This window comes from Rhipicephalus microplus, chromosome 2 (genome assembly GCF_043290135.1).
Source record: "Rhipicephalus microplus isolate Deutch F79 chromosome 2, USDA_Rmic, whole genome shotgun sequence".
NCBI classification, from domain to species: domain Eukaryota; kingdom Metazoa; phylum Arthropoda; class Arachnida; order Ixodida; family Ixodidae; genus Rhipicephalus; species Rhipicephalus microplus.
Window position 1 is genome coordinate 49,184,677 of NC_134701.1, and position 26,555 is coordinate 49,211,231.

General features: G+C 45.4%; 1 protein-coding gene, 1 non-coding gene and 1 pseudogene across 2 annotated transcripts in view; all 3 read right to left on the reverse strand.

The window, feature by feature from the left end:
- Window positions 1-26,555, reverse strand: part of LOC119185825 (lysozyme C-1-like) — a 405,391-nt gene that overhangs the window by 10,272 nt on the left and 368,564 nt on the right. The gene's annotated exons all lie outside the window — the stretch shown is intronic.
- Window positions 14,016-16,804, reverse strand: LOC119169893 (uncharacterized; annotated as a pseudogene).
- Window positions 26,336-26,408, reverse strand: TRNAR-CCU (transfer RNA arginine (anticodon CCU)). The gene has a single exon. It is a non-coding gene; the product is annotated as a tRNA-Arg (tRNA).

Here is a 26,555-nt window from a genome sequence, read left to right on the forward strand (position 1 = left end):
TATTTTCCTCAAGCTTCGACGAGCAGATTCGGCGCCTTGAAGCTGCAGTTCAAGCCATTAGGACTTCCTGACTCATCCTGAAGCCCGAAAAAAGCCGCTTCGCGTACGAGGAACTTTTGTTCTTGGGCCACATGATATGCAAGTTTCAGGCCACATGATAAGCAAGTCCGTAGTAAGACCTGATCCGCACAAAACAGTTGCCATCGCTGCACTCCCGCTGTCCGCCGACACGAAGGCTGTGCGGCAATTTCTTGGCCTGTGCGCCTTCACACAGGCCAAGAAATTGACGGCCTGTGCGAAAGCGCACAGGCCAAGATTTCTTACAGGCACTTCGTCAGAAACTTTGCCCGCATCACCGAGCCACTCACGAATATTACGAGGACTAGCGTCGACTTCAAATGGGAAACCCCACAGGAGGAAGCACTTGGAGAACTAAAAAGACGCCTGCAGAAGCCTCTAATACTCGCGCATTTCGACAAAAATGCCAAAACGGAAGTGCACACGAACGCAAGCAGCGTAGCACCTGGTGCCATCCTTGTGCAGAAAACCTATAGACTGGAAATGGTTGTTAGTTACGCTAGCCGGTCACTATCCAAGGTCTAAAGCAAATATCCGAGAACAGAAAAGTAGAGCGTTGCCATCATCTGGGTGGCGTCAAATTTTTATCCTTACCTCTACGGCAGGCCCTTCAAAGTTGTGAGTGACCACCACGGCTTGTGTTGGTTAGCCAACTTGAAACATACTTCAGGTCGTCTTGCCCGGTGGAGCAGAGACTTGAAAAATACGACATTACAGTTATTTACAAGTCCGGTAGAAAACACTCCGACGCCGTCTAGCCGTCGCGAGCCGCCGTCGACCCACCACCACTCGAAGACCTGAAAGACGAGTGCTTCTTGGGAATGGTAACTGCCAATGCCTTCGTTGAATGCCAGCGGGCTGATCCAGAACTTCGGAGCCTAATCGAATTTCTCGAGGGCAGGGCTTTCATTGTTCGAAAGGTTTTTAAATGGGCACTTACGCCGTTTTCGCTGCGAAACGACCTTCCTAAAAAGAAGAACTTCTCACCGCTTCGAGCCAAGTACCTTCTTGTAGTGTCTTCAGCTCTACGACCAAAACTTCTCCAGGCGCTGCACGATGATCCAGCGGCAGGACGCCTTGTTGTTTCCCGCATGCTCATGAGAATACAAGAAAGGTACTACTGGCCGCGTCTTACTGCCGACGTCACTCGTTACGTGAGAACATGCCGAGACTGTCAACGACGCAAAACACCGCCGACAAGACCAGCAGGCTTTCTTCAGCCGATCAAACCAGCTCGCCAACCATTCCAACAAATCGGGATGGACCTACTGGGGCCGTTACCAACATCGAATTTGGGAAACGAATGGATTGTCGTAGCTACTAATGACCTCACCCGCTACACCGAAACAAAGGTCCTACCCAAAGTTAACGCCGAAGATGTAGCCAAGTTCTTCATTAAGAACATCTTCCTTCGTGATGGCGCCCCAGAGGTTGTCATCACATGACAGAGGTATGGTCTCCACTGCTGATTTGACTCAAGCGATCTTGAGACATAGCCAGACAAGCCACCGCCACACCACCGCCTTCCACCCACAGACAAACGGTCTCACCGAGCGACTAAATAAGACAATCGCCGACATGCTGGCCATGTATGTGGACGTCGAACACAAGACGTAAGACGTCATTCTTCATTACGTGACTTTCGCATAAAATACGGCCGTGCAGCAGACGACGCAGACGAAACCGTACAATTGGTCTACGGAAGGAACCCGGCAACGATGCTCGACGCAATACTGCCCAACGTCGCCGACGAATAAAACCTCGACGGCATCCTTTATCTTCATCGCGCTGAGAAAGCTCGTCAACTCTCCCGCCTGCGCATCACGAATCAGCAGATGACCGACCGCCGCCGTTACAATATTCGTCGACGCTTCGTGGAATACAAGCATGGCGAACGTGTTTCGGTAGTAACGCCGAGACGCCGACGTAGACTCAGTGAATATTTTCTGCGATGCTACTTCGCTCCTTACAGGGTAGTACGACATTTCGGCTCACTCTACTACAATGCTGTCCCCGATAGCATTACCTAGGCGCAACGGCACCGATCGTGACCTGAAGTCGTCCATGTCGCGTGCCTCAAGCCGTTTCAATAACGCGTACAAAGTAAAACAGTATATTTTCTTGTTGCTATTATTGCTGTATTGTGCTTTATTATTTGTACTTTCTCACACCATTATTGCACTTTCATCTATTGTTTAAAAATAGGACGATGCCTTTTTCAAAGGGGGGCAATGCCACGCTCCTCCCTCAAGCTCGCTTAGCACCTCGTTGCGCTATACGGAATTCCCAAAGCAAACAGTACCTACAGTGTTCGACGAGCTTCAGCGCGGCAGTAGATCATTTTGTTGAGAATATTCCCACTTCGTGAGCGTTTCAGATTCCGGCACCTACATCGCCACTAGATATAACAGGGAGTTTTAGAATACCGTTTGCAAGCGCTGCGGGCGTTGCGGGCGTTGCAGGCGTAGCGGACGCCATATGAGATTTAGAATAGCGGTTGTCCTGCTGCGATCCGCAACGCACTATCGCAGCGACAACGTAGCCTCGAAACCAGCGCTTGCGTGCCACAAGCGGGCCGCTATCACCACCCGTAGCCTCGAAACCAGCGCGTGAGAACAACATGCGGGCCGTCATTACCGCACGCAATTTCGTAATTTTTGCATGCAGTCCGCGAACGCGAACGCCAACACGCGTTACGACGCATGTGAAGTGGTAGCTACCACACCGCAAGGGCTCGCGGTGCGCTATTCTAAAGCTCCCTAATGGTAGATTGTTCGATGGCGATGGCATAACTGCCAACACGCTTCGTCGCTTGTCAGTTGATCGATGGCAGACGCTCCGTTTGCCACTATCAGTGCAAGTCTGCTACTGTGACCCGACCTTCCGTTTACCGGGCACAGGTTCGCCCAAATAAACAGTTCAATCTTTAACGTACTCTCTGCTTCTTCGTCGACGTCACGACCCTTTCACGATATAATGAAAGGGGAAAGAGGAAAACTGTTGCTTTTATTTTCGTAGCCTTCCCTTTAGGCCCAGCTCGTAGGAATGTGGCACGCGAGTACTTATGATCTAATAGGCGGTCAGGGTTAATGGACGAACAAACACCGCCACTGCCCATTTTCTTTGTTCGCTGCACTAGATATCGACGTTGTAGTGATGTACAAAGCGACGACCATTCTCTGGCGTACACATCGCAAAAGGGAAAAAGGCGAGGAAGAGAAAGACGAGACAGATTAAGGACAGCTGGCCTACCATTTTTCCAATTATTTCATATACAAAAGCGTGCCTGTCTTCTATTCGTGCAAGGTTCAAAATACTAGGTGTTCGTACTTTCCTAAAATATATGCATGTCCAAAAGGGAGGTCGCAGCATATTTTACTTGATGAGCCGACCTTCCTTATAGGGGCGAACCTGATTTGATTGATTGATTGATTTGCGGCGTTGAACGTCATAAAACCACCATGTGATTATGAGAGACGCCGTAGTGGAAAGCTCCGGAAATTTCGACCACCTGGGGTTCTTTAACGTCCACAAAAATCTGAGCACACGAGCCTACAACATTTCAGCCTCCATCGGAAATGCAGCCGCCGCAGCTGGGATTTGATCCCGTGACATGCGGGTCAGCAGCCGAGTACCTTAGCCACTAGACCACCGCGGCGGGGTGTTTTTGGGGCGAAACTCTTAAGCGGCACTCGTTCGTCTCTCGTCGTAGTCGTAGTGCGTAGCCAGTTTTACGTTTCGACCTGCAAGGTGGTGCGGTGGGAGATTTCTCTTGTGCGTTGTTGAACAATAAAAAATTCGCAGCGTGCGCGTTAAGCGTTAATGAAAAGGGGAATCCTCCTCTCTCTCATTCCCCATTAGCCGCCATTTGCATATACATTGAGCACTATGTGACAAGAAAGGGTTGCTACGTTATTCTCGCTGGGCCTAACCTCCTGGGTTTTAGAAAGGTTTAGCGAGCGTTGGGCCGCAGCGCCATGAATAAAGTGAACTCTTATATATACCATGAACTCGAGGTGTTTGAAGATGGGAAGTAGACACGAAGCACAAGCCGTAAGAAAGTGTGCGTGTGCCACCTCTCGTTTAGTCCTTGGAATGTCCGCTGGATGGCGGTGCTTCTCTATGTGGAATATATGATCAAAAGATGCGAGATGGTGGTACTTAGAGTTAGCTAGATGGACGAACGGACACACAGACAGATGCTTGGGCGGACGCACGGATGGCTGCACGGATGGTTGGACGCATGGACGAACACAGGGGTGGGTGCATGGACGAATTCAGAGACGAACGCACGTACAGACGCACGCACGGCCGGGCGGATGTACGCACGGGTTGTCACACAGACGGGCGCATGGACGGACGAAAGCAAGAACGAATGGATGGACGGATGCCTCGCCCCACTCTCCATCATTCACCCCGTCGCTATGCTGCCATTTGTTTCACCAACAGTGGTGTAGATTAAGGTACACACAGATTAAGGTACATCGTACAGAAGCTCTTGCAAACTTTACAAGAAAACCTTAGTGAAGTACTGGTAGTAACCCCCGTATTCACAAACGCTTTTCGACTCGATTTCCACCGTTTCCTTGACAGAGTTGAGCGCGGCGCCACCGCTTGGCTTAAATTGACGCAGCGCTACTCAAGAATCACAGCAGATTATCGCTGATATGCAGTGACTTGCCGTGCCTAGAGTCGGCGCTCCCATCCGCTTTCCCAAGTGAATGTGAAGCGTTGAGTGAAGCGACGTTCTAGCATACGGGAGGAGGAGGAGGAATAAACTTGATTATAAGAAACCAGCAGGTTTAGGTGGCCGGGCCTAAGCCTCCCATGAGGCGACCTCAAGGGCTTGTCTAGACGCTGCCTCACGGGCGTGCTGGGTCGCCCAGGTTTGGTCGTAAGAGCGGGGCTCCGCAGAGCCTCATGGAGCTTCGACGAAAGGGTCGTGGCGTTAGTGTGTCTGTACTTGCGGGCAATCCCACAGCATGTGCGGAAGCGAAGCCGGGTGAGGGCCACAGCACCGGCAGGGGGAGGTTAGGAGGTGAAAGCGAGCAGGTGAAGGATACGTGTTTGTCTGAAGTAGACGCAAAGTGGTGGCCTGTGCCCGGTTGAGCTTGGGGTGAGATGGGGGAAAGGCTCGGTGTCTCAGGTAAAAGTTCTTAGCCAGATCACTGCAGGTATTGAGGTTGTTCCTTGTGTCCATCTCGTCTCCAGTAGCTCCAGCGCGGTTGACAAGGCCTCGTGCAAGGAAATGGGTGACCTCGTTGAGGTTGGGGAGGCGTACTATCGGGGACACGTACACAGCGAGGCGCACTATCGTATTAAAACAAAGCACGCCCAAAGTACGAAGGCCCTTTCACTGTTTCTGATCGCTTGGATGAAAACACTTGGCGATCACGGTCCATGGCTTCTGACGCACGCAATGATATGGGAAAGCAAAATAACCCTGCGGTGCATGTGTCGTGAATGAAGAACTGCATACGCCGGCAAATTTGATAATGATTTGTGTTTTTCTTAAAAGGGTAGACCTGCTGCAACGTGGCCGAGCGTAGTGGTGGCAAAGCGGTGATCCTTCTCGGGCGCATATCTGGTTAGAGGAAAGAAGACGACGAAGAGGAATACGAAGCAGAATAAGAACAGCCGGCCTATCATACGAGCGTTGTGTCCTGTTGCTCCCTCACAACGTGTATGATTGTGGCTCGTCAATCTGGGCTGCAATCAGCGTTGCTGATAGATTGGTAAGGCGCCATACCATGCACATACATATAGACTAGGCTGAAATCAGAACGGTAGTATAGATGGATCAACGAAGTTACAAGCCAAGGGGAGCTAGGACAGTCTGGGCTTTAACTTTATTGATAAGTGGAAGAGTGAGACTGTATTGTTGTCTTGTTTTGTTCTTTGTATCTCCTAATGTCCGCTGTATATATTATTTCTCATTCTTATAAACTCAGGCGTCTTCCGGTTGCAGCGTACCACAACACTGAGCTTTCGAACAAGATTTATTGCGATATACCGCCAAATGATACACGTTCCTTCTGCGATGATATAGCTAATTTTGAACATGTGCTTTGGCGGTGGCCCGCGTCATGATGTGAAGAAGTTTGAAGTTTATTTATTTTTCACCACAGCGTCACACCATACAATGTGTGGTGTGGAATTCGGGAAAAAGCTGCGATAAAAAAACACAGCTTCCCTAGCCACACATCCCATCAATACAAGGCAGAAAAAGTGACAGCATTCATAAATTCCCCGAAACAACGGAAACAAATAGATAGTTTCAAGTGTTATTAATAAAAAATATTGCATACATAAAAAATTTCAGAAATGTTGATAGGATCGCACTCTTTGAGAAAATACGAAAAAATCGAAATAAGCAGAGCATAAAAAACAAATCTTTGTAACTGCCTAATTCTCTCTTGCATCATTAAGGTGAAAAAATATTCTACATATACTGTCGCGAAAAAAGGCGCAATTGCTTCAATGAAAAATTGAATATATTTAGTATGTGGGGGAGTGAATGCTTCAGCATTTGTAGACCATGGTTTGTTCGGTGAGGAACCTTCCAATAATCACTCTGTCTAGTAGGTCGAGACAAGGTGCTGCGCTCTAAGCATGCTATGGAGATAAAATTGTTATTTCCTTTGTTAATTTCAGTTTTTAAACACGCTAGTCAACAATTTCATACATGTTGTCAAATCTGACGACTCTGAAATTGTTGAATAACGACAAGGTATGTGCATTATATTCGGCATTTGCAATAGAACGTAATTCATTTTTGTAGTGTGGGCAATTTTTGCTTAGAGTGCAAGGTGCCAGTACCCCACACCAAAAGACCGTAGTGTAACTGGGAAGAAGAAAGCGTGCTGCATATTATTAGCATTTGAGTAGTCGGTAAAAATGACTGACATCTCCTAAGCATGCCTAGTACCTTACTTAACTTGTTTCTTACCACTTCGGTTTGTGAATCCCGTAATATATGCTCGTGAAAAACAATTCCCAATGCTTTAGCCGTCGAAGAAAAATCAATCACAAAATCGGGCAGGTGTAGTTTTGAACTAGCTTCGTACGTTGTTTCTATGAACGAAATATAACGGCTTTGGTTTTTGAACAGTTGATTTGTAGGGAGGTAGCAGTCGCCCATGCATACAAGCCATCTAGTGTCATGTTCGCTGCTGAAATTAGGTCATTTACATCCACACCTGTAAAAAACAAGGAAGTGTCATCCGCATATATGACATATTTGATTGTGCGATTTATGTTTATAATGTCGTTGACATAAGTGATAAAAAGTAACGGCCCCAATATACTATTTTTGGGTACACCTTGAGCAAGTTTTTGTGATGATGATTGTTTTGTGTTTATCTTTACACACTGTAGCCTATTGTTTAATTAACTGGTGATTAAGTTTAGCGTATGTTCTGTAATGCCATATTAGGGCAATTTTTGTGAGAAGGTATTGTGTTTCATGCTGTCAAAGGCTTTGGAGAAGTCAACAAACATCCTGTGAAAGGCTTTGGAGAAGTCACCCGTTTATCTGCGTCTTGATAAACCATGGTCGGTTGTTCAGCCGTTGGCTTGTCCAACTCGAGCATGGAAGGCAAACGCAGACATCATGTCCCAAGAAATGAAAAAAAAGAGAGGTGGGCCGCAACTGCGAAGAGAGGCACAGTGACAGGTAGCCTTCGAACAAGCCGTGGTGTGCGAAAACCATTTTATCCCTGGTACATGTGTATTCCACACTAAAAAAAAAAGTTTACGCATGAATTCGCTGGGAATATTATATTGAGAAATAAATTGTCGTGCAGGCACACCTAGCAAATATATCATGGGAACGGCGGGCGAAATCGACCTGTCATATGATGCGGGTATGCATTTGCACCCATGTATATGACAAAAACACGCGAGAGCTTCACTCAAGAGGGAGTTTATACGAAGCGCTGGACGAGTCCATTTGCGTTTAATTTAGTCAAACTGTGCGCCAGGATGGCACCCAAAGGAAGAAGTGCATTAAACAAGTGCAGCGTTTTGATTATTCGGCGCCGTCTATGTTTGACTGTATTGTTTATGTGTCGCCGTGCAGTGCAGCTTGATCAAAGTTAGTGTTCAAATAAGCATCTCGTTTAGACTAAGAAATGAAGTTTATAGCGCGTTGAAAGCTAGAAAAAAAAGATATTTCAACGTGCTCAATAAGTGCAGCGCTTCATGCCTTCTACTGACGATGTCGGTCATGCAGCGATCCTGAAATGAACTCTTAGCACACTGCTACAGTCATCCCCATCCCCTGAGATCTTTAAAATGGTGATTTTTTTTATCTGCACTAACGTATCATGCCATGAAAACTGTTTTCTGTATCGACTGATGTGCTAGCCAAACAGACAGTATACCCCAGAGCAGCATAAAAGCATTGCATATCATTTAGGTGCGATGAAAAAACTTTCCTTTCCGTTTATGGCTTTCGTATATTTTGTCATCGTCAAACAAAAGCCAACTTCTAAGGCACTTACAGTGCACGGAGAGGTGCTTTTTTGGAATAGAGCGGTACAATAATGTGCGCGTGCCGCTGCTAACCCGCGCGGTGTGTTGAACCGGAAGCCATCGTATCCCACAGTTCCCTGTGATTGCCCATATTACCGGTCACCGATTGAAGTTGGTGGAACGCAATCTTTACTCGGCCAAGAACGCTGTTTTTTTTTTCACAGTCAACAGGGTAATATTCGCAAGTTCTATAGACTGTCACGCCGCTTTGCGGCCTCCAGTGTAATTTTTTCTAAGGGTATTGGAGTAGCGGTGAGGCAGAGGTATTCATAGCTTGTGCATGTACGTCTTGTTTGTCGTTGGGCTTTCGCTAGAGCGCTTCTGCTGTAGTTACCAGACGCACAAAGGTCACTGCAGTCGTTGCACAGTCTTCGTTTGCGAAAAGGGTGTGTTTTTTAGACACAGCGAAGTAACAACTCAAACGCTATTCGCGTTCATCTGTACCCGTGAGTACGTTTCGTGCCTCATTTTGCGTGAGAAACGCGGGGCACGTTTTGATTTGCTTGCCATTCGGCAGTGACCTTCCAATTTGATGCTATTGCGTTCATTGCTTCACCTTTGCAGCAAAGTTGTGATGTTTTTCAAAAATGCGTAAAAAATATCGGCTACAGACCTTCACGCTACAGCAAGTGATGTGTTTAGAATTCAGTACCTCTTCGAGGCATCGTATCCGACTTTCTGAAGCGTTCAAGTCGCGCATAGTATGCGACTGCGAAAAGAGTACGGCCATCGCAAAGCAAAAACAAAACAGTGCGGGCCGCATAAGTGCTCAGCGACTCCGGCCTCGACCGATACTCTCTGTGGGCGCCATATTGAACCACCCTGTGCGGCCCCTATAGATGATGAAACTTGCAAATACATGAACGCTTTTGTTGCACAGGTGAAGCGCAAGAAACGACAATCTCCGTAGACACCAACAGGAGTGGTCTTACGATACGCAATCTTCAGCTTTAACGTATCAACAATATTAGCCAGCTGAAACACTGACCACCTATGAAACGCAATTTAGAAAAAAAAAGTTCATTGGTTTTACGTGCAGTATCTAATCGCACTCTTTTTTCTAAACAGCTGGTGTTGCTGAGGACTGGCAGGTCTCCGGTGCCACTTTCAAGACGGCTCAAGCGATTAGAGTTCCACTTCCGCTGATGACATCAATTGCACACAAATATTCGCCGATTGCATGGGCGGGAAACTAAATATTTTATGACGCACCACTGTCTTCGTTTCTATCTGCTCGATGAATGCACATCTCCTGATGAACACGTACTCATACTCGCTTATAAGCTTCGACGTGAACTTGCTGGAACCGAGCGACGCCATCGTCGTTTACCGTAACAGTAAAAAGGTGAAATGGTACCAGAAAACTAGAAACAGCAACCAACGAGAAACCTGCACGGGTGATGCTTCTTAATATTGCAGCAAACAATCTTGAACATAGTATTTATGTCTTTTCTTTTTATAGAGAAGGCGCTGCGTTCACCGAGGTGGGCGGATGTGCTCCTATCGGCTCCGTCGTTTTCAATGTTCTGCAACGTTTTTGGACACCAACCATTGACCTTTTATCATCACAGTATCAGCCTGAGCACCGAAAACCCATGGACACCGAGTTTTCGATGTGGGTGCTCTTTTTCATCATTTTGGGACGACTTGTCTGCCAGCGTCGAGCAGGCACCGAGCTAAGCCTGGGCGTTCGCACCATCTTAGCGCTGGTGTTCACGACAGCTGCGGAACGCACGGTGCGTTTCCGCTATTAGCCATCGTGTAACCGCTTGCGCCATGTCTATGCAAGTTGCGGTAGAGGGAGAGGATGTTTCTCCCGAGGAACTTCAATCTAATAATAATAATATTAATAATGACTTTATTTTGCATCAAGGATAAAAGATGCAGGAGACCTGCAGAAAAAGCTGGCGTGATGCCAGCTTGACAAGGCCGCAGGCCCCCCTTCCCCCTCCCCGAACACATCGCAGCAGCGGTAACACTTTCATAAAAACATTCGGGATCATACGCGTAAAATAAACAGGTCTATGACAAGAAAGAAATCATCACTGTACATGTGTGATAAAACGAAACGTCTAATGCTTAAACAACAACAACAAAAAGTCTATTTCAAAAGATGCAAAAAATGTTGGCGTATTTGCCTTAAAAAAAGGAAGCATTTGCGTAATACATCCGAGCGAAGCATACAAACATGTATACGACAAAAATGAGCAATCAACACTGTACAGGTGTAACATATTGGTACATATAATGCTATAAACAAATAATTTTGCAGTGTGAAATAAAGGCGCATTTGCCTTGCAAAACACAGAAAAAAAGCATCATAAAAAAGAAATATGCCTAATTTATTGCTTTGGCAACACCACAAATGCGTACTCATTTCCTAAAACAGAAAAAAACAAACAAGACACCAAGAAACATATCGTGAAAAAAAAACACAAAGCAGTATACAAATTACACGTCAACAAAAACAAAATACAAAAATACATTCTTTAGAAATTACAAGTAACAGAAACGGGTAATCATGACGTCTGGAGGAAATGATTCCGCAGTTGTTTAAAGGTGATTTTTTCTAAGTCAATTTCGTTATCCCTAACTTCATTTAGTAACGTTGGAAGTTTATTTCTCAACGATTGAAGACCGTATGTGGTTCTAAAGGTTCGAACAGCCCACACTTCATTTTTCCGGGTATTATACTTAGGCTGGTTGAGTATTACATCTGCCAACTGCTTTAGAAACGGGTTAGAGTTTTTAATGTCTTGCTTATATTTCTTGGACAGAAGAAAATCATACATTTTTATTACTGGCATTAGGTTGTATTTTTCAAATAAGGAACGAGTATGATAAGTACGTGGCACGTTCTCTACCGCCCGTACAAACCTTTTTTGCAACATATGAAGTTTGTTTATGTTTTCTTTAGAAGTTAGAGCCCAAACTAGATGGCAGTAATTGATTCTTGATAAAAATAAGGTATTTTAAATTAACAACAAAATATTCCGAGGAAGCAAGTGCTTGTTTCGGTACACAAGGCCGACTACCTGAGAGACCTTCGTAGCTAAGAAGTGTATGTGGTGATCCCATGATAATGTTTCTTGAAATATTACTCCTAATATTTTAAGAGAAGGGACTATCTCGACAGGGGTGGAATTTAAAAAGATCGTTTGTTTTACAATTTCCGCTTTATTTTTAGCATGAAACACCATATCCTTAGTCTTTGCAACATTTATTTGTAGACCGTTTTCTCTTGTCCATTTTTCTAATCTAATCAGCAGTAGATTTGCATGTGTTATTAATTCGTTAACTGATTTTTCTGTTAAAAATATATTCGTATCATCTGCATATATTATAAATTTTACGTTAGAGGAGATGTTCACGATATCATTAATGTAAATATTGAAGAGGAAAAGTCCCAAAATGCTTCCCTATGGAACTACTGCAACGATTGACAAAGAATCGGAATTGCAACCACCCAGGCTAACAATCTGATTACGGTGTTGCAAATAAGACTGTAATAATGATCCCGCCGTTCCCCGAATACCGTACCGTTCCAGTTTTTCTATAAGTAATTTGTGATTAATGTGGTCAAAAGCTTTCGTAAAGTCTACGAACAACCCCAACACAACGTTTCCTTGTTCGAATTGCTGATAAATGTACTCTTTCTGTGCCATGAGAGGATATTCTGTACTGAAGCCTTTGCGGAAACCATACTGCGAGTCATGAAGCAACTGAAACTTCCTTTCGAAATCAGTCAGCCGTTTTAATATTCGTTTTTCTAATGCCTTCGATAGGACTGGCAGAATGGACACAGGCCGGTAATTCGACATGTTATTTCTATCGCCTTTCTTGAAGAGGACGGTAACGCGTGCAACTTGCATTTCAGTGGGAAAAACAGCCCGGCCAAGGCACAAATTGAATATATGCGTTATATAAGGAAGAAGGAATATAATGACATGCTTTATAGGTTGAACTTGTATCCCGTCAATATCAAGTGCTGTACAGTTTTTCAAATTCAAAACAAATTCTTTCACTTCATTCTCACTTGTCGGATCAAGAAAAATGGTACTGTCGATAAATGGGACACTTCCAAGGTTACTACTCACATCACATTTTTCTGCGACATTTACAAAATATTTATTGAAAGTGTCAGCCAAGGGTTTTCCTGATATGACCTCGCCGTTAAGATTCATGCTATGTACTGAACCCGTGGACACATTGCGATTTAAGAGAGAATTTAGCCTTTTCCACATTATATCTGAACACCCAGAAACTGAACTAAACATATTGTTATAATATTCTTGTTTTGCCTTTTTGAGATCTTTATTTAGGCGATTTCGTTTAACCTTGAATTCTTTAAACAATTTAGGGTCTTTCGTTTTAAGATAGCGGCTAAATAACATACTTTTTTCTTGTATTCTTTTCCGAAGTTCCGCGTTGATCCAGAGTTTACGAACTTTCCTGTTCTGTTTTGTTTTAACCAGAGGAAACGAAGCAGTATAAATTGGCTTTAGTATGTTCAAAAATTCTTTGTACGCCTTGTTTGGCTCATTCATGTTAAGTATATTCGTCCAAGGAGCCCTCAAAATCTTCTCCAAAAATATTTTCAGAGTTTGTTCGTTTATACGCTGGGTGAAAAATGTGTTCGGTTTGTTTTTGTCACATAAGTGTTTCCTACAACAAATGTATATTGGCAAATGATCACTCAAATCTACAGTAATAACACCAGCCTTGAGGTTTTCTGTCGGTATGTTTGTCAAGAACAAATCAATCAAGGACGAAGACATTTGTGTGATTCTCGTAGGGACAGTGATCATATTTGAAAAGCAATGAGATTTCAGCAAAATATCAAGTTTTTGTACTATAGCTTCCTGTTTGAGCATATGTATGTTCATGTCACCGCCACACACAACGTCTAAGCGATTTGTGTTAGTGAACGCAAAAAACGTGTCCAGGTATTCCAGAAAGGGTGCCGTTTTGCCATTTGGTGGTCTATAACAAACGGCAAGAACCACATTTTGTAGTTAAACTGATAGAAATTCGAAGTCATTGCAAGAGTGGGTGAAATTTTGAATTGGGTCACAGTCAAGGACCTTTTTCACTAGAATACATACGCCACCGCCACGACCAGAAATTTGATTAAGGTAGATAGTATTGTATAAAGGCAAGCGAAACACGCTGGCTTCATCTGTTGACCATGTTTCAGTTAACATTATGACGTCGAATACATGAATTATTGTTCGAAAAAAAGGCTAAGGTCGGACTGTTTATTATTTACTGATTGCACATTCAAGTGAAAACATTTAAATGAGTTTGAAAAGAAATTTCCCAAACTCTGCGAAAACGCTTCCGGAAGCACATAAGAATCGTTTCCTACGCAAGCCATGTTGAGCCGATCATTTCTGCTTTCTTTAGCTTAGTTTGTTTAGATCACGAGCATTTGCGATGCGTATGGCTTTCTTCCCATCAGCTTTACGCACTAGAACTTTCCCGTTTGAGTGCCATGCATACTTGAAGTTCGCTTCTTTAGCCCAGTTCTTTGCCTCAAACAACAGCGCACGCGCTCTTTTGGTCAGGTTTTCCGTCAAGAAGAAGTGCTCATTTAGGCTGCTCAGTTTCTTTCTGTTTTTCCACTAGAAATCTCGGTCCGCTTGCTTCGCAAAACGACAGATAACGACCGGCGTCTTATCTTTTCTGGGCGGAAGCCGATGAATGGCGACCACATCACTTTCTGCGAGTGGCGGGAACTGGTGTTTATTGTCATTGCATTGATCGCTTCTAGCAAGTTTTCATCTTCCGTTTCCTGTATTCCATGGAATTCTAGGTTGAGTCTGCGGCTTCTCCACTCAAGATTATCTACTTCTGCCTGCACTTCAGCTACTTCTCGGTCCCGCATCTCAACCTTTTCCAATCTGCGCTTAAGGTCCTTGGTTGGTATGTGGGGTTTAACGTCCCAAAACCACTATATGATTATGAGAGACGCCGTAGTGGAGGGCTCCGGAAGTTTAGACCACCTGGGGTTCTTTAACGTGCACCCAAATCTGCGCTTAAGGTCCTTGACGTCACGCTCGTTTTGTCTCGTTTTTTTTTAGTATTTCGTCGTATTTCTGACTCAACTATTGCACTGCGTCGTCAATCCTCTCAACTGTTTCTTTTAGCAGTACTAGTTTATCCAGCTTGTCGTTAATAGCTTTCATCCAAATTCGGACATCTTGCATGTCGGCCTCACTGCCCGGTTCTTTTGATTCAGCTGATGCTGCTCGCAACCTCGACCGTCTACAGGTAGGGCAGCGCCATGCATCGCAGTATGCCTGCCCTTTGGACTTGATAGTTGCTTCAGAAATTCCAGCACATTTGCCGGCGTGAAATGCTTGACAGCAGTCGCTACACTCAATCCATACGACGTCCCCAGTGAACAGCTTATCGCACAAGCGCGGTTGATCTCCTGGTTGGACCACGGCTGTTAATCGACGGAAAGTCAAAACCGTACCCGACGCTACGGGCGAGTTGCCGAGAGTGAAGCCCGGCGTGGCAACGGTGTCGCAGCCTCGTCGGTTACCCACGAACGTCAAAAATCAAGTCATAGCCGCGTCAAGAGTGCCACAGCTTCCAAAAGATCATTTGTGGGGGATTGTCTATCCACGTAATGGCCTCGACATAAGGCATGTTAGCCAAATCAAGTTTGCATTCGTCCTCGCTAAGGCGGCGAATCTGGGCGAGGAAGAAATCGCCGAGGACGTAGTTTGTCCCAACGTCATGCAAAACATTGCGGTGGTGAGCACTCCGACGGAGAAGAACGCCAGGGCGTATGCCAGCATATCCAGTGTTGCGTAGGGCAGTGTAAAGTACGAAGTCAATGCGTATATGGCTGCCCCAGACGACACTTGCAAAGGGGTCATAGGGGGGTAGACCTCGACATCAACCCGGTGAAACTTCAGGCGCTAACTGTTCATGACAGGAACCCAACGGCTCTTGAAGCAAAGCGAATCAAAAACTCGAAAGCGGTGGTGGTTCTCTTCACTGGACTCAAAGTTCCCAATCATGTTATTTGTGGTGCGAGCATATTTCGCTGCACATTTTTCAGAAGGTAGACCTATGTTTGCTACGCATGTGGCAAGGTCGGACATCGCGCTGACGTATGTCCAACGCCAGGTGAAGTTATATGCAGGGGATGCGGCGAGAAATCCCCATCGGAGTAATGGAAGTGCAAGCCGATGTACAAATTTTGCGGAAGCTCACACATGACAACAGAGAGAAAATGCAATCAGCGCTTCCTGATCCCGTGTGTTGTGCGTCACTGGAGAAAAGAAAGACAAATGCAAGAATCCAACCTGGGTTTTCAGCGACGCTACGCCGCGCAAGAAGACTTCCCACCACTGCACACAGTCAAGCCAGGGGGGGGGGGGCAGTTTGACACAGCGCGGTTGCTCTCGAACCAAGGGCAACCGATCACAATCCAGAGGGCGATCAGCTTCTATGGCAAGATCCCTATCTAGGACTTCTTCGGTTCGCATCACAACACCATGAGCTGAGAAGGGACCGTGGGCCATCAAGGCTAAGAAGACGTCACAGCCGCCGGTAAAGGGGGGTGCTGACTCAGAGCATGTTAGCTTCGAGCAAGTTAGTAGTATTCAAAAGGAGAATGCTACTCTCAGAAGCATTGTCGAACAGCTAAAGGCTGAAATAGCAGAAATCAAGGGAGCTAAGGTGGTGAATCCCACCTTAGTCACCATGACCACCATGACCACTGGCACACGAACAGATGCCAATGGTCATGGTATCGGAGCCGCGTTATCGCCTATGCTAGCCGACTCCTTACACAATCAGAGCGCAACTACTCGATCAAGGAGCGAGATTGCCTTGCTCTTGTCTGGGCAGTTTCCAAGTTCCATCTATATTTGTATGGCACTCACTTCTCTGTCATCACGGACCACCGCGCGCTCTGCTGGCTTTCATTCTTAAGAGATCCCACAGGCGACTTGGTCGCTGGGTTCTGCAACTGCAAGAATACAACTTTTTATTGACATACAAGTCTAGACGCTTGCATCAGGACGCCGATTGCCTTTCTCGCTATGAGGGTGGCCAGTCAGCCGCCGTACCAATTTCCCAATTGACTCACATAACTGACCAGCAACGCCGCGATGCAGCCTTCCGGGCTGTCACCGAGCTCCCCGACTTCTTTCCATTGAATCGGTTCCATCGCTCGTTCATACTCCAGAATAGTACATTATACGGGCATAACTTTCATTCAGATGACCCATCGCTGCTGCTGGCTATACGCAAACATATACGCTCAGCTGTACTCCACGAACTTCACGACGTTTCACTGCCGATCACCTCGGCGAGTCCCGCACATACGACCAGATTCGCCGTCGCTTCTATTGACCTGGTCTCGCACGCTCCGTCAGAAGATACCTCGAGGCGTGTAAAAATGTCAGCGCCGCAAAACACCAAAGACGCTTCCGGCTGCGTGCCTTTAGCCACCCGACATTCCTTCAGAAACTTGTTTTCGCGTTGGCTTGAACTTCCGCGGCTTTTTAACCAGTCTTCCGCTGGCAATAGGTGGATAGCTGTGGCCACCGACTGCGCCACACGCTACGCCATCACTCGTGCCCCTCCAAGAAGTTGTTTAATATGCGTAGCTGATTTTTTTCCTTGCATTACGGTGCTCCACGCCAGCTGCTCACAAACCCAGGTCGCACATTTTTATGCAGAATCAAAGCGGACATCCTACGATCATGCGCAACGCGCCACAAGCTCACTGCGTCGTACCATCCGCAAAAAAAGGCCTCACAGAGCGTCTAAACGGAACCCTAAACGACATACTTTTAAAGTACGTGTCCTCAGACCACTCTGACTTGAACTTTGCTCTACCATACGCGACATTTGCGGACAGTTCTTCCCGCCATGACACACCTGGTTACTCCTAATTTTTTCCTGTTGTTCGGCCGCAAACCCCCATTGCACCTCGATACAGTCATTCCGTTGCCTGCAGCTCCGACCACAGAATATGTCCTAGACGTCATTAGCCGAGCCGCCCACGCACGCGAAGCCGCTCGTGCTCGCCTTTTGACGTCCCAAGAAATCCAACGGCGTCGGTATGATCAACGGCATCAAAATGTGCACTTTTCGACCGGTTCGTTGGTTCTGTTGTGGTCTCCAACCAGGTACGTTGACCTGTCTGACAAAGTGCTCTCTTCGTACATAGGGCCATACAGACTGCTTCGCGCGGCGACTGCCGTCACTAATAAAATCGCTTTTGCTGCCTCATCGTCTTCATCCACCCCTCGGGCCAGTGAAATCGTACATGTCACATGCCAGAATCAGTACCACTCGCCCAATGACGTTGACGTCTAGAAACGCTGAGACAACGCCTTTGCCGACGGGAGTTCTGCTACATGTAGGCTGCGCAATGCATATTGTCACTGCGCGTGTGTGCCCGACATAGAGTATGAAGGTCACTTGCTGCTCGAGCTCAAAGCCAGACTGGCCAGCGCTGCAACTGCTCTTGCAAATATGTATAACAAGTAAATATATTTGCAATAAATTGACTTGTTGCTTACGTAACAATATCATATCTTCCTTCTCACTTATGCCTGGCCTCCTCAAGCAAGAGGCACGCTGGCGATCGTTGATCTCGCTTGAGCGCGCTTGACGTTTGGAGCTTTTACCGGTCTAGACCTCCTACATGGCATACCGACAGGTTGCGTATAGTCTCGGAGGCAATCACAAAGTGCGCCCGACAGCACGTACGTCGTCTGGCAAGAGAAAGAAAGTCTATGAAGTGGTTGATATCTGATCTGACAGGTACCGCCACACTACCAGCTGATCTTGTGCGCATTCTACAGCCCGTGACAGCGAATGAGATGAGCAGCCATGGTGGCGTGGCTGCTGACGCGCTTTGGCCACAACATGTCGTTCGGTGAATGGGCGATTTAAAAGACATTCCACTGAGTTTCCACCATCTGCACCAATTTCCACCAATTCGCATCTTTGAAGCGTACAATTAAATTACACAATTTACGCAGAGAGCCCAAGTTTATCTCTGAATAACCATTGGAACTTGGTCAACCGACTCGTCACTAATAAAATCGCTCCTGCTGCCTCATTGTTTTCCGAAGTGCCTTTATATAATATATCTTTTTGGGACCCAAACTAGCCTTTGGCTATGGGTCTATGCAGTGTATGCAAATTTTTGTATGTATTGTGACAAATAAAATTCAATTCAATGTCTTTGCACAAATTCACCAAAACCGTTTCAGGGTTTTTTAACAAAAGCTCAGTGTTTTATCACCCACTAATACTAGTCATAGCAAGACAGACTATTGCATAGTGTCAAGCTATAATACATTGTCGTCAATAATAACAGCATGAAAAAGATTCACTGCAAAGAAGCATAATTTGTCTTACAGACACAAACGAGGTACTTTGCGGCTGCAATTGCAATAGGAACACTGGGTCAGTTTACAACGGCCGATATTCTACAATGTGCAGAAAGTTTCCAGCCTTCACGGCATCGTTCACGTGTCCATAAAGAAATGAAGAATTGCAAGCATATGTGAATACAGTGAAATGTGTGCTGCTGCTGCAGCAATCACACCGCACTCGGGTATTCTCAATGTTCCTTGCAGCAAGGCTATGATTGCCTAGCACTCGTGGCTCTAAAAAGACATGGTGCAGTACTGACACAGTGGGATACGAACTCTGATGCCACGTCAAAGCTATCAGTTGAAGGCGTGCTTTTTCCTTTTCCATTCATACACAGAGTCCCAACAACGTAGCGACGTCGTTATTTTGTCAAAACAGGTTATTTTCCACGTAATTAAACAGCCTAGGAAACCACCTAAGTCACGATGTTGCAATCATGTCTCGCATCTTTTAGTCATGTCTTACATTCATGGTACAAGCTACCAATATACATTAAAATGTTGTCGATACTTTTCCGGAAAAAAATGCGGACACAACACATAGAATCTGAGAATACTTATGATACACATTGGTTTAATGTATTTTCGCAATTGCGAGCGCCACAGTGGCCGAATCACAATAAGCGGGACTGTATCAGCGAGTTTCTGCTCTTCAAGTCCACGCAACTCCACGAAGGTTTACATATTCAGCAGAAAATTATCATGATGCACTGTCTCTAGATTCAAATCAAGAGACTGTGTGCTTCCAGGCTGAGTTCAAACGGCAGCCGACGCACTAGGCGAATTGACTGACATCAGTGCCGCCATGAGAGTAATAAGTATGACTGTATTGTAACTCTGCAAAGCAATACCCAATATACAGAAACCTAATAATGAGTGTGCACTGCAGAAACGGGGCAAACAATACCTTTTAATACTAGTTCATCAAGGAATAAACTAACAAAATGTAAATTACGGGTTATATAACGACGACATTATTGCGTGCAAGAATACGCATACAAATTCTGCTCATTGCACTCCTAAGGCACATAAACTGAGGTGGCACTGCTTCTAAGGAGCATATGTTGAATTTAAAAAAATCATAATTTTTGTGCAATTATAAAACCTAAGAATACAAAATCAATGTGTGACACAGCTTGGCTGGACAACCACCCACGTAGAGTTCAATAGCTCCGTTTTTTTTTTCAGAAAGCTTTCCAACACTTCTCCCGCAAAATCATGCACACAGAGCTGCAGTTATTTGTAATACACTACTTCAAAAATTCTGTAATTTCATTTGACCAAAAAGTCTCAACAATTGTCAACGACTGACTCAGCTCACAGGATTGCTGACAAGTTCTTTCGGCTATTTTGAATCAATTGCAAAATATCTGCCACCGACCCATAACGATGAATTATCGTCGTATTCATGTAATTCCTTGATAAAATATTTTAGCCGAATGAGCCATGGCGTCTTTCCTTAGATACAAGGCCTAGGTTTTTTAATTTCTGTGCACTATTGGCAAGGAACAGACTACAAACGCTGAGCTAACAGTAATAAGAATTCTCCCTGCCTAAAGTTTTGTTGACCTGACTTGTGCTTGAAATATTTTGCTACACGCAAAATACTTTCGATGATGGCAGAGCCATATATACCAAGACATGCAGGTGCATTTCGGCAGCATATTCAAAACTTTTTGAAGCTTTCTTTATATATTTGGTGCAAGCAGATAAACATTACCTGCTATACGATACATCATGGTATTTAGGTATTCAAGCATGACTGCCTACAATCATGGCAAAATTAGTGATCTGTGAAAACAGCTACTGTCGGACACCTTATAATTTCTTGCAACACTTACACTTTCCTTGAATTGGTCTAAAATACCTTGGCATTAAGTTGTACCTAAATGGCACGCGTTCGTAGACAGTCAATCATTATGCGTACCTTGAAAAAAAAAGTGGGGGGGGGCTACATATCGCTACATATACAAAATGTTTTGTATGCGAGATCCTCTTCAGGGAACATGCACACAACTACATAAATCAGAAACTCAGCAATAGCATCCTTAATTTCTCAAATGTGACACGGTCCAAAAAAATTTCAGCTCAGAGCATACAAGTAGGCACAACAGCACTCGCATGACGTTCCGCATTACGGACATTAAAACTTGCGCATACTCATCGTATGATCGTCGCCGAAGCTAACGCTCACAAGCGTTCTTAATTTATGCATGGTATTAGCTGCGACAAATGGCACACACAGAACACACTTGACGCGAACGCTTGTCGCCATGATTACACTTTTCACTTCGGCGTGCTCTGAACGCATATCCTGCTTTAGAAAAGTGGATGATTGAATCACGGAAATCTAAGTTCCTTTCGATTACAGTAGAAAGATGTACGGTACAAGCCAGGAAACACCACGCACACACGCGAAGCGACGACGCTCACATCTGCAAACACACTTTCTACATTGCGCTCGTTTCTTCGTTTCCGCTGACGATCACATGCGCTGACAGGGCAGTGAACACTGGCTGTCTGCAATCGATGGATATCTCAGCGAAAGTCTCGGAGCATTTACATTGATGTTAACAAATAAATCAGCAGTTTTTTTATGTTGCTGCAGCGATAGCCATCACGCTCGCTTCAGCAGTGTTTTCCAAGCAAGCCGACCGGGTGGCCGTCAAGGCCGTTCTTTGGAGTCGCCAATGAGAGGCGAGCCATGCAAACCGGCTGGTGGCTGCCAAAGCTGAAAACCGCTGTGTCTGACGTCACAGAGACGGCCGCTCCTGCCCATTTGTGCTGGTTGGGTGTGCGGCTAGCGCGTGGAACGGCCCGTATGGGCGAGCCGAATAACTTGGCTTGTGAGATGAGCTTCGAGTAGCTCTGTCGTTGGGCTGTACATGCACATCGCAAGCCCTCTGTCATTCATGGCCCATTATGGTAGATCATGGGCCTTCTATATGAAAGTCGTAGAAGACGGTGTGATTTCAGCTCATGTTTTTGCAGTATGCGCAGGTACGGAAAGCTATAGGTGTGGCGACTGATCACATATGTCTGTAGAAGACGCAATTTGTCCGCTTACTTCATGCGACGGTGTCGATTGGCAATTGTAGATATAATTCACCAGATATTTATACACGTTCTAAGGAGCTTTTCTATTGCTACCTTGTTGTTGCCCTGATTAATTATGTGCGCTCTTAAGACGCGGATACTGCTCACTTCTATGGCCAGGGATTTATCAAGTTGGATCTTCGAAGTAACACACTTACTACTGTACCTGTATACAAGCAATTCTCACTTAGCGGGATAGCAGCGAAGCCCGCATGGTCGACCACTGCGTTCCACAGTATCCGCGGCACGTTGAAGCGCTTCTTTAATTTTTTTCATGCTGCTGGTGTCCGTTCATATGGCAACGCGTGTGTCGAAGTGGTTAATGTGGCTGCGGAGACTACGAGCATCATCCCCAGCAAGAAGCGCGGCTCGCTCGACTCGTCACGCTTGCACCACGAGTGAACTCGGTTGGTTTGCTGTATGTCACGGAGATGTGGTATAAATAACATGTCAGACAGGTGTAGATTAAGTGAGGTGCATTACAGCGGTCCCTTTCAAAGCGTACGGCCTCAGTAACTACAACAGCAAATGCAAGAAAACTAGTTTTGGTTCGTGTTTTAGAGCGCACCTTTGAAACGCCCGTTCATTCGCTGAGTGGCGTCGGCCTCCTCGTATACGGCAAAGCGAACGAGATTGAACACCGTGCACGAAAGAAGGCGATGAGCAGGAAACGACAGACCGCGGCACTGTCATGCCACTGGGTCATGTGGTCGCATATGGCGCAATGACTAAAGCGTGCAGCTAGGGTGTCCACCAATACCAAATATGAAACTAAAGCGCTGCCGACACGAAGGCCTGTCTGCGTCGGCTGTTATAGAACGTGCGCAATGAGCTGTCATCCGCTGCTTGTAAGCAGCATTGCCTCGGTTAATATCTGCAGCGGTTGACTGCATGAAATTGTAAATTCCTAATGTAAACCGTGTGCATATATACAAATTAGTCTAAGCAAGTTCTTTCTGAACAATGCGTAACTCAACTGGTGCAAGGAGTGCATTGTCGTCTGCCGCTACTGCTTGACGAACTGCACGGGCTCAACGCCGTCACCATTATCCTAAAATTATGCGCCATGGCCGTTGCAGCGCACGTTTAGAAGGTAAACTCACTAGTACGTGCGCTGTTTATTTGCCCAGCCCATGGCAATTGAAGAGAATCAGTGAAAACTCGCAAACCATACGGCAGAAGTTATGAGTGTGCGCGCATATAAACGCGCCACGTTATGATATGTTGCCATCTTCTCTGTAAATTCCACCAGTGAAAATAGTATGTGTGCGCGCAAACCCCTGGGCTCATATATGCAAATAACAATGAATCGATGTCAACGCTCTACTGAAGTGCTCCAGACAACCGACGACTGCGTGAAGCCGGTTCGAATGTTATGCACATGACTAAAGCACCTTTGTGAATGAGACCGTGAGAGCATGTCAAAAGTAGATAAAAATAAATATTACAACAAACGTCAGAAAACACAGCGCTTTTGAAGGCATATATATATATATATATATATATATATATATATATATATATATATATATATATATATATATATATATATATATATATGTGTGTGTGTGTGTGTGTGTGTGTGTGTGTGTGTGTGTGTGTGTGTGTGTGTGACGAACCACACGAGAACGGTGTGGTGGAATGGTAGATAAGGAGGAAGACGAAGACAAATAAATGGTTCATCGTACAGCCATCACGCCTCCTGCGTCACACTAGTCGACAGGATCTACCGTGCCCTTCATCATAGCCACATCCAAGAAAGTAATCAACATCCCGAAGTACTCGGGAGCATCTACGGACGTTCCTTTTGACAAGTGGCTCCAACTCTTTGAGGTGAGGACTGCGGCCGCAGCATGGACGGAGCGAGACAAGCTGTGCTACTTCTCCGATTACCTTGAAGGTGAGGCTTGCCGATAGTTTCTCACCGAGGTTTTCGACACAGACGCGCCTTGGGAGAGCTTATGTGAACGCGTGAAGGGACGCTTTACGAGCGGCGTCGCGGATCCTTTTCTCCAATTCATTCATTGCCGGTTGCTAACAGGCCAGAGCTTGAAGGAATACTATAATGAAAAAATGTCTCTCGGACGACTCGCCGACCTAAAGGACACGCACCTTATATCAGGGCTCATCAAAGGCCTTCCTGCGCATAAGGAGATGGCGCTTGCTGGGCTTACCTCGTCTACACCAGAGGCATGGCTTACAGCTGCACTTCGTGAAGAGTCAACGATGCAGAGAATGAAGTTACATCGCTTTCCACCAGCTCGGAATACACAGAATAACGTAACGAGTGACAGAACTAGTCAGCGTCCACGTAATTCCCCGGTACGAACACCCGTGCGTGAGTGCAAACACTGAGCGATGGATGGCTTACCACGACAGATGCACTGGCATAATGAATGCCCACGACGCGCAAGCATTTCCGCCCTCTCCACCAACCAGGGAAACGAGGAGGGCGACCCAGAGTTCATGTAATTTAGTTTGATGCCCTCATTAACGGGTACCCTGTCAGCGCTACACTTGATACCGGAGTTACAATTACCTGTATCAACGAAGCAGTGCTAAAGGCACTTCACCTGCAAATAATAAAGAAGTCATGCATCTCAGTTCAACAAGTCACATCATCTACCAAATCATCATCTACCAAAACATCATCTACCAATCAAATAAGGGAGAGAAGTGTATACCTAAGGGCTCGTATTTCCGTGTTTTAACACAATATTAATGAGATATAACAGACATTATTGCCAAGGAATGTACAGGGGAAGTTATTAGAACCAATGGAATGTAAATAAGAAGAAAGAAGAAAGAAAAGTGGATGAAAAAATTACCAGCTGTCAGCAGGAATCAAACCTACAACCTTCGAATAACGCGTTCGATGCTCTAACCACTGAGCTATCACAGCGGCCGTCCCTCCATCCACTTTTTGGGGTTTATATGTGAATTTAGAAGTAGGAGTGACAGTCAGCGCCATCTATAAGCCAAACAACGAGTGTGAAAACACTCTTATTCACATGTTTGGCGTCACGTAGCACGTGAACTTATTATGAGCGGGCAGCTGATTGATTTTCCCTCTTATACAACCTAAACACACCAAGTCTGCCAGTACGAGACCGTCGTTCAATGAAATAAGGAAGAGAAGTGTATACCTAAGGGCTCGTATTTCCGTGTTTTAACACAATATTAATGAGATATAACAGACATTAATGCCAAGGAATGTAGAGGGGAAGTTAATAGAACCAATGGAATGTAAATAAGAAGAAAGAAAAGTGGATGAAAAAATTACCAGCTGTGAGCAGAAATCGAACCTACGACCTTCGAATAACGCGTTCGATGCTCTAACCACTGAGCTATCACAGCGGCCGTCCCTCCATCCATTTTTGGAGGTTTATATGTGAATTTAGAAGTAGGAGTGACACTCAGCGCCATCTATAAGCCAAACAACATGTGTGAAATCACTCTTATTCGCATGTTTGGCGTCACGTAGCACGTGAACTTATTATGAGCGGGCAGCTGATTAATTGTCCCTCTTATACCACCTAAACACACCTAGTCTGCCAGTATGAGACCCTCGTTCAATGAAATAAGGGAGAGAAGTGTATACCTAATGGCTCGTATTTCCGTGTTTTAACAGAATATTAATGAGATATAACAGACATTAATGCCAAGGAATGTACAGGGGAAGTTATTAGAACCAATGGAATGTAAATAAGAAGAAAGAAGAAAGAAAAGTGGATGAAAAAATTACCACTTGAGAGCAGGAATCGAACCTACGACCTTCGAATAACGCGTTCGATGCTCTAACCACTGAGCTATCACAGCGGCCATCCCTCCATCCATTTTTGGGGGTTTATATGTGAATTTAAAAGTAGGAGTGACACTCAGCGCCATCTATAAGCCAAACAACGAGTGTGAAATCACTCTTATTCGCATGTTTGGCGTCACGTAGCACGTGAACTTATTATGAGCGGGCAGCTGATTAATTGTCCCTCTTATACAACCTAAACACACCAAGTCTGCCAGTACGAGACCCTCGTTCAATGAAATAAGGGAGAGAAGTGTATACCTAAGGGCTCGTATTTCCGTGTTTTAACACAATAATAATGAGATATAACAGACATTAATGCCAAGGAATGTACAGGGGAAGTTATTAGAACCAATGGAATGTCAATAGGAAGAAAGAAGAAAGAAAAGTGGATGAAAAAATTACCAGCTGTGAGCAGGAATCGAACCTACGACCTTCGAATAAGGCGTTCGATGCTCTAACCACTGAGCTATCACAGCGGCCGTCCCTCCATCCACTTTTTGGGGTTTATATGTGAATTTTGAAGTAGGAGTGACAGTCAGCGCCATCTATAAGCCAAACAACGAGTGTGAAAACACTCTTATGCGCATGTTTGGCGTCACATAGCACGTGAACTTATTATGAGC